The sequence below is a fragment of the Coenobita brevimanus genome, chromosome 57 (assembly GCF_032717465.1).
Source record: "Coenobita brevimanus isolate Jiangsu-jjx chromosome 57, ASM3271746v2, whole genome shotgun sequence".
Taxonomy (NCBI): Eukaryota; Metazoa; Arthropoda; class Malacostraca; order Decapoda; family Coenobitidae; genus Coenobita; species Coenobita brevimanus.
This window is the reverse complement of record NC_137010.1, coordinates 10,812,755-10,830,196: the sequence shown is the minus strand read 5'-3', so window position 1 is coordinate 10,830,196 and position 17,442 is coordinate 10,812,755. Positions and strand designations below refer to the sequence as shown.

The 17,442-nt window shown below is 42.2% G+C and overlaps 1 protein-coding gene and 1 non-coding gene across 2 annotated transcripts in view; one reads left to right on the top strand and one right to left on the bottom strand.

Annotated features, from left to right (window-relative positions):
• The window catches only part of fray (oxidative stress responsive kinase frayed), a 229,000-nt gene that overhangs the window by 119,899 nt on the left and 91,659 nt on the right, over nt 1-17,442 (bottom strand). The gene's annotated exons all lie outside the window — the stretch shown is intronic.
• Nucleotides 7,745-7,863, top strand: LOC145402410 (5S ribosomal RNA). The gene has a single exon (XR_013897765.1). It is a non-coding gene; the product is annotated as a 5S ribosomal RNA (ribosomal RNA).

Genomic DNA, 17,442 nt, shown 5'->3' with positions numbered 1-17,442 from the left:
AAGTCTACAGGATGATACTGGAGGAGAAGAAGAGGGTCGCCAGGCAGACAACAATCACAGCCTTCTTTAACCCTTAAACTGCGGGCTTGTTTTGCTTTGACTTGCGGCTCCCGCAGGCATATTCGCGATCCGACAGACTCTCTTAAAATATTTGCCAAAAATCAGTTATTAGTCCTAGAATATTAAAATCACATATACTTATGGCACATACCTTCAGCTTTCTCCTTGGGTGTTTGTTGAGCCTTCGTCGAGTACCGTAGGACTTGTGGAGACCTCTGAAGTTGGGTAACGAAGTCTCCACTTTACACTTCCCGACAACTCGTAATATGATTACCACAGCCTGATATTATCACTAGAAACACTAATCTATGATTCTCAAATAGTTTGGAATCCATACTTCCCCCCAAAAAAACACTGTGAAAGCAATGAAAATTACAAGGGTGTATGACCATCCCACTTCCAATCGTTCGCCGCTAGTGTTGTCTATTATTCATAAAAACACTCACAGTTTATATTTCTGTTACTATATAACACTTATATATATCTACAGTCTTTATCCATAAGTTTCCTTCAGTAATAGTAATTTATTGTCACTGTAGGGATTCAATTTCTTTCAGTAAAATACGTAGCATTCACTTTCTCGTCCTGTATACTAGCATTGAGAGTGAAACTTTCACTTTCTTAACTCCTAGTATATATACTCGTATTCTTATAATACCACTCATTTACATTTCTATTTACATTCTCTTCTTTATTTACATTTTTTACATTTCTATTTTATTTACACTGTTATGCACTGTCACTTGAAGAAACTTATAAAACTATTTTCCACTGTTCACTTATATTTACATTCACCGCTGTCACTTGCTGTTTACACATTATTTACACTTTATTTACAATTCCACTTGCACTGTTTTACTCAATAAAAAGATCATAGTCACTCTCTATCAATTGTCAGCCCTTTACCTCTTTCCACACAAGGTTTAGTAGGGGGTAAAGGTCACAGGGCCCTTTGCATGGGGCTATAATGTGGCAGAAGTTAGCAGGAGCAAATCAGACATACTCCCACTTTCAAAGACGACAGTGAACTGATAGTAGTGGCCTCCTGCCACCTGGCTAGGGTGAGTGCAATACTACCAACTTCAGCCCTGTAAGACCTGCTAATATATAGCAATGAAATGATTGGCAGGAAACCAAGACAATACATAATAAATTAGGTAGTTCCAGGTGAATGTAAATATCACTTAGGCTTCTCCCTTCCCTCCTTATATGTATATTTATTACAAAAATAGATTATATGGCATATTTCAAGGGAAAATAAACAGCGAAAATTAGCGAACGAGTGCACGTGAGGTGGTCAGGTGATAATTAGCCAATTCCAGGTGTATGGCACTATCACTTACCTTATTTCTATTTTGTATATATTATTTGGTATAAGAATAGGGCATAGGGCTTATTTCAATGGATGAAATCAGTGGAAAATTCCAGGGAAGATTTACTTAGCGTTGAATACAGTGTGGTGGCCTGCAATAATTAGGTAGTTCCTGGTGAATGTAAATATCACTTAGGGTTCTCCCTTCCTTTCTTATATATATTTTTATTACGAAAATAGATTATATGGCATATTTCAAGGGGAAATAAACAGCGAAAATTAGTGAACGAGTGCACGTGAGGTGTTGTAAGGTGATAATTAGCCAATTCTAGGTGTATGGCACTCTCACTTACCTTATTTCTTTCTTGTATATATTATTTGGTATAAGAATAGGGCATAGGGCTTATTTCAATGGATGAAATCAGTGGAAAATTCCAGGGAAGATTTACTTAGCGTAGCACGGCCGGGCAGGCGAGAGGATAGGGTAATGGAGGGGAGGTAGGGAGGGGAGTCAAGAACGGGGAGAAATGGCTAAATTGTCAACAATGGATGGGAGTACAGATGAGATTAGGAGTGCTGACTAGTGTTGGACATTGGCAGTACTGATAGATGATACAAGCCACCACTTCAAAGCCCGGGCGAATTCAAAATAACACAGAATCACAAAAGTGTCGCCCCGCGGTATGATCCCTTGCTCCCAAGCGTCACGAAAGTGACGCCCCGTGGTTAAGGGGTTAAGCAGGCCCCCCACCAGGCCAGCAAGTCGCACTGGATCTCCCCAGCCCTTGACGAGCAGAGCATCTCCCCAACCACCTACCAGCAGAGAAACACCAAGGGACACCTCCCACTTAGGACGTGCTCGGCCCATTGTGCTGGACCTAACCTCCAGCCGATCGCCATATCCCGTGTCACCTGTGTGTCCACTAAGGGACTCTGCCACTCCATCGCTCCCTTCCTCATCCCACCCTCCATCTCCCACACCACGTCGGCCACTGTCTCTGTCTCCCTTGTCACGACGAGAGCCACCACAACTGACTCCATCGCTACCTCATCATTCATCGCAGCGGTCTCCCTCACCACCTCACCGGACATCACAGCTGTCTCCCACACCACCTCCTCTATCATCGCATTGCATTCCATCGCCACCCCCAGAGCCATCGCATCGCACCTCATCGCCACTGCCTGAGTCATTGCATCGCACTCCATCGCCTCCGCCTGAGCCAGCGCATCACACCCCATCACCTCCACCTGAGTCATCACATCGCATTCCATCGCCTCTGCCTAAGTCACCCCCCTCTGACCCTCCCTTGGAGATAGGGTTTGAGGGCTTTGAGGAGGAGGATTGAGTGTTGGGGAGCACCACATGTCCCCTAGCCTCAGGGGGGATAGCAAGGATGATGACCAGGACCAGACATGGACTTACAAGAAGTGATGAGAGGTGTTTAATATTTTCTAACCTATTACTTATGATCTTCAAGCTTTATTTGTTACTTTCAGTGAGTTATTTACAGGTGTTAGGCTTGGGTTAGCTTCCTTGACAGCTGTTAGGCCATTTAGATTACCTGTTTTTGGTTTGTCTGGGTGGGTTTTGGACTTGGTTTGGGGGGAAACCCAAGGCTGGTAAATGGTCCACATTGAAATACATGTTAAAAGTACCCCAATATACAATACCCCGCCTAACGATGAGGTTTAACCTAACCAATTAGATTGTTAAACCTGAGTATGCCTGTATATGGAAGAATTATTATAAAGAAAGTAAGAGAGATATCACAAGTCCTAGTATCGGTAAGTGATGAACAGGGTGGCTTTAGGAGTAGCAGAGGATGTGTGGATCAAATATTTGCAGTGAGACAGATAGCACAAAAGGCTTGCGAGAAGGACCATAAGATGTTTAGGCATTTATGGATTTGTAAAAAGCATACGACAAAGTGGACAGAGAAGGATTGTGGAAAGTTTTGCGCATGTACGGTGTAGATGGTAAGCTGCTAGGTGCTGTCAAGAGTTTTTATGATGGTAGTGAAGCATGTGTAAGGGTTAATGGGCATCTAAGTGAATGGTTCATGATCAGTGTGGGCCTGTTACAAGGTTGTGTGATGTCCCCTTAGTTGTTTGATATACAGTATATATGGATGGGGAGATGAGAGAAGTAAAAACTCGAGTAATGGAGAGGGGGATGGCATTGGTAATGAATGGTGATGGACGGAATTTCTCAAATTTGTTGTATGCTGATGATGCAGTACTATTTGCAAATCTCTATCTATATACCTAGGCTGCTTCCCCCAAGGAAAGGGAGGTAGCCGAGACAGGACGACTCACTCTCCATTTACTCATCCATTCAAACACATTCATTCGCATCTTAGCCCCAAAGGGGAGAACAGACAGATCCTCACCGCACCACACCGCACAAGGGTCAACTGGGCAATGCAATCAGTGACATCCGCAGCAGGGCCCGACAGCAGAACTGGTTTACCCCTGCCACATCATAACAGACCCATCCCCTTACCCGCACCTGACCTGACTAGCTGATCAGACCAAATGCGGGAGAATATCCCCTCAGGGCTGCGTCATCACTTATTCATTCACAATTTCTCTCCATTTATTTCTGTCACGCACAGCCACTCTTCCTTGCTCAACAGACATCCCTCTCGCATCCAGCGCTCTCTTCTCACTGTCCATCCATCCTATTCGTGGTCTTCCTCTCAGCCTTACACCTCTCACATCAGATCTAGTTATCTTTTTCACCAATCGCTCATTATCCATTCTCTCCATATGCCCAAACCATTGCAACACCCTCTGCTCAACTCTGCCAGCCATCTCCCGAACAACTCCAGTTCTCCTTCGCACTTCATCATTTCGCACCCGATCCATACGCGTCACTCCACACATACTCCTCAGACATCTCATCTCCATTACATTCAAACTTTTCCTCTCTGCTACACCCATATTCCATGTTTCAGCCCCATATAATGCAGTCGGTACCACAACACCCTCATACAGCCTTCTCTTTACATCCATTCTAAGCGAACGACATTTAAACACTTTTTTCATTCCTCCCAGTACCTTTCCTACTTCATTTATTCTAAACTTCACTTCTGCATCTATTCTTCCATCCACAGCAACATGTGACCCTAGATATTTAAAACAATCTACCTCCTCAAGCAACTCACCATTCAAAACTATATTCATCCCCCTACCATCTATCAACCTCGTACACTTCATCACTTTACTCTTATTCTCATTTACTTTCAATTTCCTCCTTTCACACACCCTTCCAAACTCCTCTACCAACTGTCTCAATCTCTCCTCTGAATCAGTCACCAGTGCAGTATCATCTGCAAACAGCAGCTGCTTCAGATTCCACTCTCCTCCATCAACATTTACCAGACTCAGACCACCTAAAACTCTTGCATTCACCTCCCTTACAACACCATCCATGTAAATATTAAACAACCAAGGCGACATCACACATCCCTGTCGCAGCCCCACTCTCACGGGAAACCAATCACTCACAGCATTTCCCACTCTTACACACGCTCTACTATTTACATAAAAACTTTTCACCCCTTTTAGTAACCTACCATCAAGTCCATACAATCTTAAAACAGCCCACAAAGCCTCCCTATCAATTCTATCATACGCTTTCTCTAAATCCATAAATGCCCAAAACACATCCTTGCCTTTCGCTAAATACTTTTCACACACTTGTCTCACAGCAAACACCTGATCAACGCATCCCCTCCCTCTCCTAAAGCCACACTGCTCATCACTAATCACTCCCTCTGTACCCTCTCTAACTCTCATAATTAACACTCTACCATACACCTTACCTACAACACTCAACAGACTTATACCCCAAAAGCTAGTACATTCATACTTATCACCCTTGCCTTTATACAACGGGACCACACAAGCACTTGCCCAGTCAATTGGCACCATACCTTTCTCAAAGCACACATTCAACAATCTTACTAACCAGTCAACAATAGTCACTCCACCACCCTTCAGGCATTCCACAGCACACCCATCCATACCTGCAGCTTTCCCTGTTTTCATCTCCTTTACTGCCTTCTCCACTTCCTCCTTCGTGATCAAAGAATCATTCAACTCTCCCAACACATTTATTCCTTGCACCCTTCCATCCGCCACAATCTCAGCCACCCTTTCCTCCTCTACATTTAACAATCTTTCAAAATACTCTGCCCATCTCTTCCTTACTGCATCCATCTCAATTAACATCCTTCCATCCTCTGATTTTACTCGTTCTTCCTTCCCAGACTCTCCCTTTCGCACCCTTTTCACCTCCTTCCAAAACATTTTCTTATTCTGCTGAAAATTCTCTGTCAGCCGCCTACCCCACCTCTCATCTGCTGCCACTTTAGCATCACGCACAGCCCTTCTCGCTCTATTCCTCTTCTCCTTATACCTTTCATATGACATCTCATCCTTCCTCTGCAGCCACACTTCATATGCACGTCTCTTCTCAGCCACAGCCATACTTACTTCCTCGCACCACCATTCACTTCCTTTTCTTACACCACCACCCACACGTCTCACACCACACACCTCTTCTGCATGCCCCACCACAGCACTCTTAAACAACTGCCATTCCTCCTCCACGCTGCCATTTTCCCGATCTTTCACTGCGTTCCACTCATCTTTCAATTTCTCCTGATACTCTATCTTTTTCTCTCTTTTATCCAACTCACTCACTTTCAAAACCTCCCTGCCACACCTAACCCTCCTAGCTCTCATCCATCTCTTACCTACTCTTAACTTTCCCTCCACCAGGTAGTGGTCAGACATACCTCCACCCTTCCCTCTCAGAACTCTCACATCCAACAATCTTCCTATTACATTCCTAGACACAACCACATAGTCCATCAAGGCTCTATCAACAACCCTTCCACCCTCCTGTCTCACCCATGTATACTTATAAATATCTTTCTTCTCAAACAGCGTATTCCCAATCACCATCTCTCGCTCAACACACATCGCTATCATTCGTTCCCCATTTTCATTTCTTCCAGGCACACCATGCATACCAACTACACCTTCAACTGCTACATTTCCCACTCTAGCATTCAGATCTCCCATCATTACCACATTCACGTTCGCTTCAAAACTCTGCAGACACTCATCAACATCATTCCAGAAAGACTCCCTCTCTTGTTCATCCCTTTCACTACCAGGCCCATATGCACTCACAAACACCCACAACTCACGTTCAAATTTCGCTTTCACCCACATCAGTCTCGATGACACCTCCTTCCAGTCAATCACACATTGCTGAATACCAGACAAAAACTTGGTGGGCTAGTACAGAGTTTTGCTGATGTCTGTGAGTGTCGTACCTTGAGAGTAAATGTAGAAAAGAGCAAAGTAATGGTTACTGAGAGAGAGAACATGACTCCTAGTGTGACACTGCCGTGAATGGAGAGAGACTGGAATTGGTGAGAGTTCAAATACCTGGGTACAATGAGAGAAAAGAGAGAAAAATGTGCAAAAGAAGTGGAAGGTAGAATGACACAAGGAAGAAAAGTAGCTGGTGCAATGGAGGCCTTGATAAGAAACAAAGGCTTGACTGTTGCAGCTGCACAAGGCTTAGCCTACATGAAGGAACGTTAGTGCCAACTTTAACATATGGATGTGAGCCTATGGTGCGGCATGAAAATAAAAAGTCAAGAGTAAGAGCAATGGAGATGGGACTGCTGAGGAATGTATGTGGAGTACAGAGGGTGAATAGGATAGGAAATAATGTGATTCGTGAAAGATGCGGAGTGAGGAAGTCTGTGGACACCAGAATTGACTAGAATGTATTGAGATGGTATGGTCATGTGGAGAGAATGGATAACAATAGAGTGGAGAAAAAAGTATATCTGAGCGAATTTGAAGAACGGAGGAGGCGAGGTAGGCCAAGAAGGTGGAGAGATATGATGGATAAGTGTGTGAGGAAGAGAGGTTTTCAAGTCAGTAAAGCTTGGGAACTGACAAGAGATCAAGCTGGCTGGATGAATGTTGTGAGAAGTGCATGATCAAGGATCTGGCACCCCTTTTTGACGTGGCAGGGTCCAGATTGACTCTATCGGATACGTTTGTGTGAAGCTACAGAACATGGTGAATGTTTTTGGCATATCCGATAGGGACAGGATTCCGGGGGCTTGAATAATGAGTGAATGAAAGGGCCCATTGGACTGGGCAAATTTGGGCTGTCTGGACATTGCTACCCCTCACCCTGCCCTAAGGTGGGAAAGGAGGTCCGAATGATGGTGATGATGATGATGATGATGATGAAGATGGTGATGATGATGATGATGATGATGATGATGACGACGATGATGATATTATAATAATAATAATAATAATAATAATAATAATAACGGCCATGCCACGTTGAGTACACCGCTTCCCGTCCGGTCAGCGAAGGTAAGCAACGTTGGGTCTGGTTAGTACTTGGATGGGTGACCGCCTGGGAATACCAGATGCTGTTGGCGTCCCTACGTGTCAAGTGGGGTTGGTGGAGGATTAGTGCCCCTCCCTGTAAAACAATTAACTCTAAGCCCTTGACCACCCCGTTTGGGATACATGGCATCTGGCAATGGATGGATGGATAATCTGGTCTGTTGTTTCTCAGAAGTGAGAGTTCTTAAAAAAGAATTCGCTCACACTTGAGGCATGTTGGCAGTTTTACAATTACAGTCAGCTCTCACTTAATGCGCGAACTTCACATAACACGGAAAATATTTTTGAGGCCAGGAAATGGTCAAAACATGAAAATGGCAGATATACCGCAGGTGAAAAAATCTGCCCATTTTTTTGAAAACCATACTGCATTACGACGATAAGGATTACGCGGCCTGAGGCCACAAATTATGATTTAAACAGTTATTACACGAAAAATTTGGCCATAACACGGTGGGAACAGACATAATACGGGCAGAGATAGTCATTGCATGGGTTGCATCAGACAATGACATATGGTTGTCACACGTCTGCACAGGGTGTCATCACAGTCCACTGAGCATTCCTGCCCCACTTCAGCCTACCCTCTTCCAGAATTCTGGCTCCACACGAGCTGTATGTTATCTTTGCTCTTTTTTTTGGCCACCTGGAGACCAGTAGGAGTTCTGCCCTGCCTCAGAACCCCACTCCCCCTCCCCCCAGCAAGCCCACAACCTTTTCAGTTCAAGGTGAGCAATCCTGCAGTGTTTGTATGTACGGGTATAACTCGATATATGATATCCCTAGATGTGATACCCCGGCTTAGCAGTGGGGGCAGAAATACCAACATATCCTGCCTAATGATTGCCAAACCCTGGTTTAATGATGGGTTTTGATTTTTTTACCGATTTTGATGATATTTAGGACTAAAATTCTGTGTTTGGGTTGATTTATAAACTGTTTTTAGACTTAAATTAATGTGTTTTAGCCATAGGTGGGGTGAACATTGCCATTTTGGGGTACAGTTTACTAAACTTGATTTTTTCCAGATATATTTGACAATTTTCAGATTTTATTTGTTGGTTTTATTGAGTTATTTACAGGTGTTAGGGTTAGGTTGACTTCTTTTATGGCTGTTAGGCAATTCATATTGGCTTTAAACTTGTTTTTGGACTCATTTAGGTGAGTTTAGGACTTGGTTGGGGGGGAACCCAAGTCTCAAAAATGCATCCCTGTACTTTACATGTTAAATCTACCGAGATATGATACCCTGCCTAACGATGGGTTTTTACTTAACCAAATGCATTGTTAAACCAGGGTATACCTGTAATGAAGTCATTATTAGGTAGGTAAATGTCCTGGGAAAAATCCCTGAAAATTACCCTAAAAGATGAACTTGGGGCTGGCTTGGGTACCATAAAACCCTTTAACATGTAAACACATGGCCCTATAATGCGAAAATCTCATAAAAGCGGGACAAGATTCATGCGTTATGTGAGAGCTCGCTGTACTGTACAATTACTGTGACATTACTCATACAGTACAACACTTACCTTCTTCTGTATAAGTGGCAACAACTAAACTTTGTAATCATCCATCAAAAAGACTAGTTTTTCAAAATAAGAATATCATGACCCACATGATGGAGAGGATGGCCATGTGGAGAGGATGGAGGGTGAGAGACTGGCGAAGAGAGTGTATGTGAGTGAGGCAGAGGGGGGAAGAGGGAGGGGGAGGCTGAGGATGAGATGGAGGGATGGGGTGGAGAGGTATATGAGAGAGGGGGGTGTGAGTTGGGAGCAGGGCAGTGAAATGGAGGGGGACAGGCCGACGTGGAGGCGATTTGTTTGTGGCCACCCCAAATGGGATTGAGGCATCTGGCAATAGATAGATAGATAGATGACCCACATATTTTAAGCAAACTGTAATTCATAATATTTACACAAAATAACTATATGTACTGAAACACTGTTAAAGTAATATATTTTTACACTACCCATAAGTCTGACTATGAGGAAAATTGCTGCATAAAAGATAAAACTACCCAGATTTCGACCAGTGGCAATATACCAATAAGGTACCTTCTATATTTGGTTTAGCTAAGCTGAGGTAGATTATGTCAACTGAATGTAAGATACAGTTTGATTTGGTTAGGGATTCCCCCCCCAAAAAAAATTTATAATTCATTTCACACTGTGCACACTTGGTAATGACTGATGAAAACTGAGTTAGAAATTCAATCAACCATTCTAACATTCAATTCTGTCTGATGAGAGATACGGTAATGTATTACTCTAATCCAATTTTGCATCTTTACACAAGGTAAGTATGGTGGCCTGTGTCAGCTGCAATTTCCTTTATTCAAGATATTAAAGTTTATTTCCAAGGAATTCTTATAGATGCAGAAGTTGCTCAGAATAACAGGCAGAATAATGTACACCTACAGTTTTTCCCAACCAGACTTGTGTAAAGGTAAATTCATCATCATCATCATCATCTAGACCTCCCTTCCCATCCCAAGGTCAGGTGAGGTTGGATCCACACAGCCAGAAAAAAGTTGACTGAATGGGATACTAACCAATGTTTCCCATACTAAGTGAACCACACTTCCATTCACTCACCACCCAAGCCCCCCCCACATCCTGACTCCACCTGACAGGTCAAAAAACATTCCACACATAGCTTCACATTCACCTATCTCAGCGTCAATCTGACATTTATCAAGTTAAATAGATGCCAAACCTTGATCCTGCACTCCTTCACTCAAAATCCGGACAGCCAGCTTGACTGCTTGTCAGTTCCCTTGTCTCATTAGCTCTTATGCCTCTCTCACACACTTATTTACCGTATCTACCCACCTTCTTCTATGACTAACATGTCTCCTTCCACTTTCAACTTTGCTCAGATATACCCTTTTCACTACTATATTCACATCCATTCTCTCCACATGCCCACACATCTAAGTACACTATCTTTAACTCTGGTGTCCACAGACTTCCTTACTCAGCATCTTTCACAAAGCACATTACTGTAGTTATTATCCTATCCACTCCTCGCAATCCACTCACATTCCTCAACAGTCTGATCTCCACTAATCTTACTGCTGACTTTTCATTTTTATGCCACATCAGAGCCCGTATGTTAGAGTAGGCACTAAAACTCCTTCATGCAACCCTCTCACAGCTACCATATTCAGACCTCTGCTTCCTGTCACAACCTTTATGGCACCAGCCACTTTCCTTTCCTGTGCCACTTTCCACTTCTTTTGCACATTTACCTTTTCTTTCACTGCACCCACTTATTTAAACTCTCTCACCAATTCAAGTCTCTGCATTTACCAAAACATCACACTAGGAAGCACTTTTTTAATAACCATCACTTTAATTTTAGCTAAATCTATATTCAGGGCACAACACTCACTGACATTTAAAAAACCATTTCACATATAGAGGTAGCCTATTTTTATGCTGGGAGCATTGCACTTCAGTACCTTTTGGTTCTCTAGTCACAACAATAAACAAGGTCAATAAAGATGGCAAACAGAGAAATACTGTTGGGTCAGGTATGAGTCAGGATACCTAAATTATGGACCCCATACAAGTACAGTAATCCCTCCACTATCCGATGAAACAGAGCCAAAGGCATATCCGGAAAGTGGTCCCATCCGGATAGTGGGCCCCAGCCTCCTGGACTGGTAATTAAGGACCCTAACCCAGTCTAACTTTGAAAGCCACCTAAATAACTCCCTACCGGACATGCATAGCACATATTTAAACCTATTTAAGACCCTATTCACACCAATAATGGACATAAAGCATGAAATAAATGAAAAGGAACCAAAGAATGAGGAATTAGAAGTGGCTGTACCTCGGCCAGGGTACTTACAGCACGTCTGTGACCGCCTTCTCTGGCTTTGGCAGTGGTGAAAATGCTCTTGAAGCACGTACAGTAATCCAGTGTTGTGCTGCATTTAATTCTTTGCACTGTGAGTTATAATTGTTTAACACTGCACATTGTTCTTAACTGCACCACGCCACTTACAACCGCCAGTTTCAACAGCCAATATGCACTCCACAGCTAATCCTTTGCACTCTAAATTCTAATTTCTGAACACTGCACAACACCGTAAATTCCCGTGTGGTCTAGTGGTGAGGTATTGCAGTTTATTCACTGTTTATTCACAAAAAATGAGCATGTGTGGCTATCATTGCGATAACCATCTGCTCTCAATCGGAGTTAGGCTATAACTGTTGATGATGGGGAAACAGAGTTGCCTGATCGCAACAGCCACATTACCAAACTCCTCAATTTTCATTACCAAATTTAACTTTTCGTTACCAAATTCATAATGCTAGCATTTATTCTTCACTAATAGGAGCCCCCACAAACTCCTGAAAGTTGACAGTGTTCGCCGGATCACTAAACTGCATGGGGTCACTACCCAATCAGAGCTGGTATACCTTCCTTTTAAAAAATTTCTGTCGGGATTATAACTCACGCATAAAGCATTATACCAGTATTATATTCATCGCAGATAATTTACTGATGCTCTAAATGAGATTTACACTGAAAAGCTCCCCATGGAGTTTACTAAAAAGCATGAAAGCTTACTGTGTGTTTTTGCTTTCAGCACATTTTTACCAAGTGTTATGAATCTCAGTTGTTGGAAAAATATATCGTACAGTTTCCAGAGATCGTAATCTTTCATCTGGCAGATCCTGACATGATTCTATCCATCATACACTTAATAATAGTAAGAATTGTACGGCCGACCCGAATTTTTAAAGGTATGATATTCCTCCTTCTTTGAGAAAACGTCTCAGTTCTGCTACAGTCTATTTTTCCACGTATATTTTACCTGTGCAGTGGACCATGACACTATATTTTCCGGAATCATCGGGTAATTTCAAAAGGCGCGGGAGTCAGGTGTAGTGTATACACACCATCAGCACCACCCTGGGCCCCTGGCGGCAGGCGCACAAACTATGCCATGCTACCCATAAGAAAGCGCCTCCATATGAGCTCAGTGGGTTCATACGATCTTCTATTGCTTAAGTACCATATTTCCTTCATTTCTTATGTAAGATACAATTTCTTTATACTCAGTTGCAATTTTTCCTTACAGATGTACATTCACCACCTACAAAAATGACTGTGATCAATACTCAGGCAACATAATACTTGCATGTAAACTGTCCCTAAACTGAGATGGATGCAACCTTCCACTTCTACCATATTATGATAAAGCTATTTTTTCTCCAGTATTATATGTCGATAAAAAAATATATATTTCAGTAAAGTAACACAAAAATTGTATTACAGAGGGTAAGTCAAGTTGACCCCACTTTTGCATTTTACATTAAGTTATCTGGCGAGCAGTGGCATCTTTTACCAGTTTGTGGGGGCTCCTATTATATATACAAGTGGAAATACATGTAATCACTCCCCTTATAATTAACAGCATGTTGAAATTTTCACGCTATATTGGCTGGCAGATTAATCAGAGAAAGTAAACAATCCACCATCTTCATCCTGTGTATCCTCATACATGTGAAAAATTCTATTGGTATTGCATTATTCTGATTCATTACCAAACGAAATTTTCATTACCAAATTGGCCCACATTTGGTAATGAAAAATACCAAATGGCAACCCTGACAGGGGAGGGGGGAGTGGGGAGAAAGGAAGGGGTGAGGGTTCATGGTGTAACAGCTGCTCAGCGCCACACGGCAATTTCAAATTACGGGTGGGAAAAAATTCGGATTTGGGGGGATTTTTTTTTTTTTTTGGCTATTTTTGGGTTACGAAGGTCCAGGCCCACAATATCTGGTAAGTGGGGATATCTGGAAAGTACAGGGATTACTGTACAGTCAATCATGAGTGCAATCATGGTGACTGGGCATGGATATCTGTTGTATGGGGATATGAACGAAGGCTTATGCAAATTAACCAAACATATCCAACATGGTTTGATAGTTTCCAGTCAATTATGAAGATTGTGAAATCATGGCAGATGGAGTATGGAACTGACTGTGTAATTAGGGTCCTGTAAAAGAGTCTTGTGTGTGAATTTTGGTTTTCTCCTATGCCTGTTTTCATGCACATCCTTCTTTTGCCCTTTTTCTTGGATTACTGCTATACAGAAGCCTACATGCAACCTCACTACTCATCTTTATGGGATGCACCACACAGGAAAACTGAAGAATGAATAATCTTGTTACCAGAATAAAGATCAAACCAGTACTCTGTATTTGCATGACTGCACAATGATGACTAACTGTATATGGGGCCCTTTAGATTCGCTTCATGTTTCGTTTAATTTTTGAAGGCTCCAACACACTTGCACGCATCAGCCTTGATCATGCTGCTCGATCTCTGGCAGCCTCCCTGTTCAGTCCCTTAACCCTGAGGTCACACTTAACCCTTTCCCATGAAGGGAGGAGCACATATTCTGGCTGTGCACATAACCCTCACTTGAGAGCTTTCGGACCAGTTGCATAGATACATTTTACTTCTAACGCTCATAGGAAAGTTACCATTCATCACAGAAAGGCCACTTTGGTCTCAATTTGAAGATGAAGAGTTTTGCTCTGTCATATTGTCCAAAAAGACAATATATACAAAATAAAATACAAAAAAAGTGAGTACAAGGTAGCTGACATGCTAAAGTTTTACATTGTCCTTTAAAAAAATATTTGCCAAAAAAAAAAAAAAAACTATTCAAGAAGTAATAATATTTTTTGCTTCAATACGTAGCAGAATAAATTTCCTGTCCAATAATGCATTATTTGTTGTATTTTCTTAAATAATAATTCAGCATATATATACGAGAAAAAGGAGCATAAGTGTTCAGCAGGAGGTCAAGAGGTGTAAATCCTACCTGTGAGGAACCTCACACCACACTGAGCCGAGCAAACCAAGTGAGTAAGCATGCACCAGCTGTGGCAGGCTTAGCTCCACCCACTTTAGCCCGTCATCCAACAAAAATTACGACTCCCTAAATATTTCTTTAGAGATTACATCGGATGACGGGCAAAGTCGTCATAGTGACATCAGAGGTTGACAAATGCATGACGACCCAGGTCGTCATTGGTAAGTCAAAGCGTTAATGACCTCATCCCAGGTCTTTTTTGGTACCCACTCTCGTCCCCCTAGGTGATTTAATGTCCTCAGGCTTCCTATGAAACTCGTTCTTGTATTTGGTCATAGTTGTTAATAATACAGGGGTAGAGACATGCCACAGGCCTCACCACTGCACAGTCCCAGGTCCAGGCAGTGGATCTGGGACCCCTATCTCACCAGCCTTACCAGTGCCTGTGGTAGTGGCCACGTGGCACCCTGCCAAGACAGCTCCAGCGACACCCTCCATGCGCACCTTGGCACTGTAACTGCCCCACCATTATGCAACCACTGATACGGCAGTCTCCTGGAGAGCTACTCCCAGGTTTGGGCCCCTCTCTATTGGGTGGAAACAGCAGCCCGGGAACCACAATGCTCTGTAGCCTCTAGCACAGGTTCAAGCCCATTTCGCCCTGAACCTATGATTTATGCTGGCGGAACCCCCATCACGCCTCCCTCCAAAAGTCCGCCACTATGTAGTGGGGACAAAGTTTTCTGGGTGCATGCCTTTGCTAGCGTCAACCCCTGTAACGTATTGGGGTATGTCGTGTAATATGTAAAGTGCATGTGGTGTTGTGCATAAGGCAGTTAGAGGAAATGTTTGGAAGAGTACGTTGGTCTACTCCCCACCTTAGTGTCACACTGGATAGGTCAGCAAAGGGGGATGGTTAGCTATGGGAAATAATGCAGTATACTGTATTAGTGTAATATAATTCTCATTTAAAGTACATTCTTTCAACATTATGATCCTAATAGGGCTTTATGGTGAACTTTGATATGATTTTAGTTTCACGCTGTTGAGTGAATATCCACAAAAATTCAAATTACACTATTATAAATGGGAACTGGCTGCTCCACCTGTAAGACATTTAAGTGGTAGCAACTAGACTTATAGATGACCTAATCACCTCACGGCCAAGTAGCGTATGGCCAAAACTCTATATGATCAAAAGAACTAGCAGCTCTTTATGACATTAACAGTGTATTCAAAAGCTTGAGGAAAATGAGTTGCCTTAATAAATGGCTGTTTAATACAAACTTCAAGATATGTTCCTTTACACTGAGAATCAGAATATCAAAGGAGTGAGGGTGTCACACTGCACTGGTTATCAGTGTAACAATGGTCAATTGCTGTAGCTACCAGTGTCCAACACAACGCAAATACTTTCTGCTGTCCATGAGCAAACTAACATGCCTCTAACAGTTTCCCCATGTGCAGTGTGTGACAAAGGAATATGAAAGTATCAACATATATGTTCCAGTGTCACAAATGACAGATGGCAAAGATCTTGAAAGTTTTTTTTTCTCCCTCTAAATAACAGTACCGGTACTTGAACACTGTCTGAGGAAACTGTCTTGGTACTCTTAAGAAGCCATGGAACCACCTTATTTTGCAATTGTCTTTATTATTTTTTCTTTTTCAATGACCTTCATGTGATTTTTGATTTTTTACATATTCATGTGATTTTTTATTTTTCTGTGTGTCTTCAGGTTCTGGCATTTCTTACTCCAGTATTTCTAAGTAACGAACAGCATTTAAAAAGTGGTCTTTGTTTACAACTGCAAAGGTGCTGAAGACATATTTACGCATCTCATGTGCCAGAGACGAACACCATCTCAACACTAATCTATCTTAATCAGTAATGATTTGTCCAAGCCTAACCCAAATTATCCTAACAACCTAAACTCATTTATATTAGCCTATCTATTCTTAGCCTAATTTACCCTAACTTAAATTTTCATAATTTATCCAAAACTATCTTTAGCTTACTGGTTAATCTACCCCCAGCATAACCTACAGTATTCTGTTGTAACCTACCCAAACTTATCCTACCGGTAATATAAACTAACTTACCCTACCTGACCTAACCTTCTAACCTGCTGGTTTCCATAGTTATTAAATTGTGATGCCATTATAAAGCACCACAGTCCTTCTACCCCTTATATAAATTGTATTTTTCTTATTGACTGACAGATCTTCATACTAGAAAACACACTTCTGTACACCTATAAAGTCTCTGAATCAATCCAAAAGTCGGCAAAAGTTTTTGTAAATATTTAATGGCCCCACATTCCTCATGATGAGGATGGATTTGAAGAAAAAAAAAAAGAAAATCCACTGTATGACGATTTATCATACAGACTCCACTATAACAGATTCAATGGGGATATATTTTTGGCTAAGGTCACCCAGCCAACAACTAAAAACAGGCTTGCAAGTTGCAACTCACCTAAAGTGGTTGTTATTTCACTTTTCTGCACTTAACTTGCTGCTTACCACCAAAAGTAAGTCTAAAAGCAGGATTCCGAATCACCTAAGCTGGTACTTATTTCACTTCACTGCTCCTCACTTGCTGCATGAACTCCAACACCAAACTACTGTACTGTTCCATCACTGACACAAGCACACCCCATAGTGATGAGTGCAAATGCACATCCTGGGCCAAACAAATAAATGTTGACTTGCACAAGTGATAATATATGCAAAAATAGCGATCGTGTACTGGCCAGTG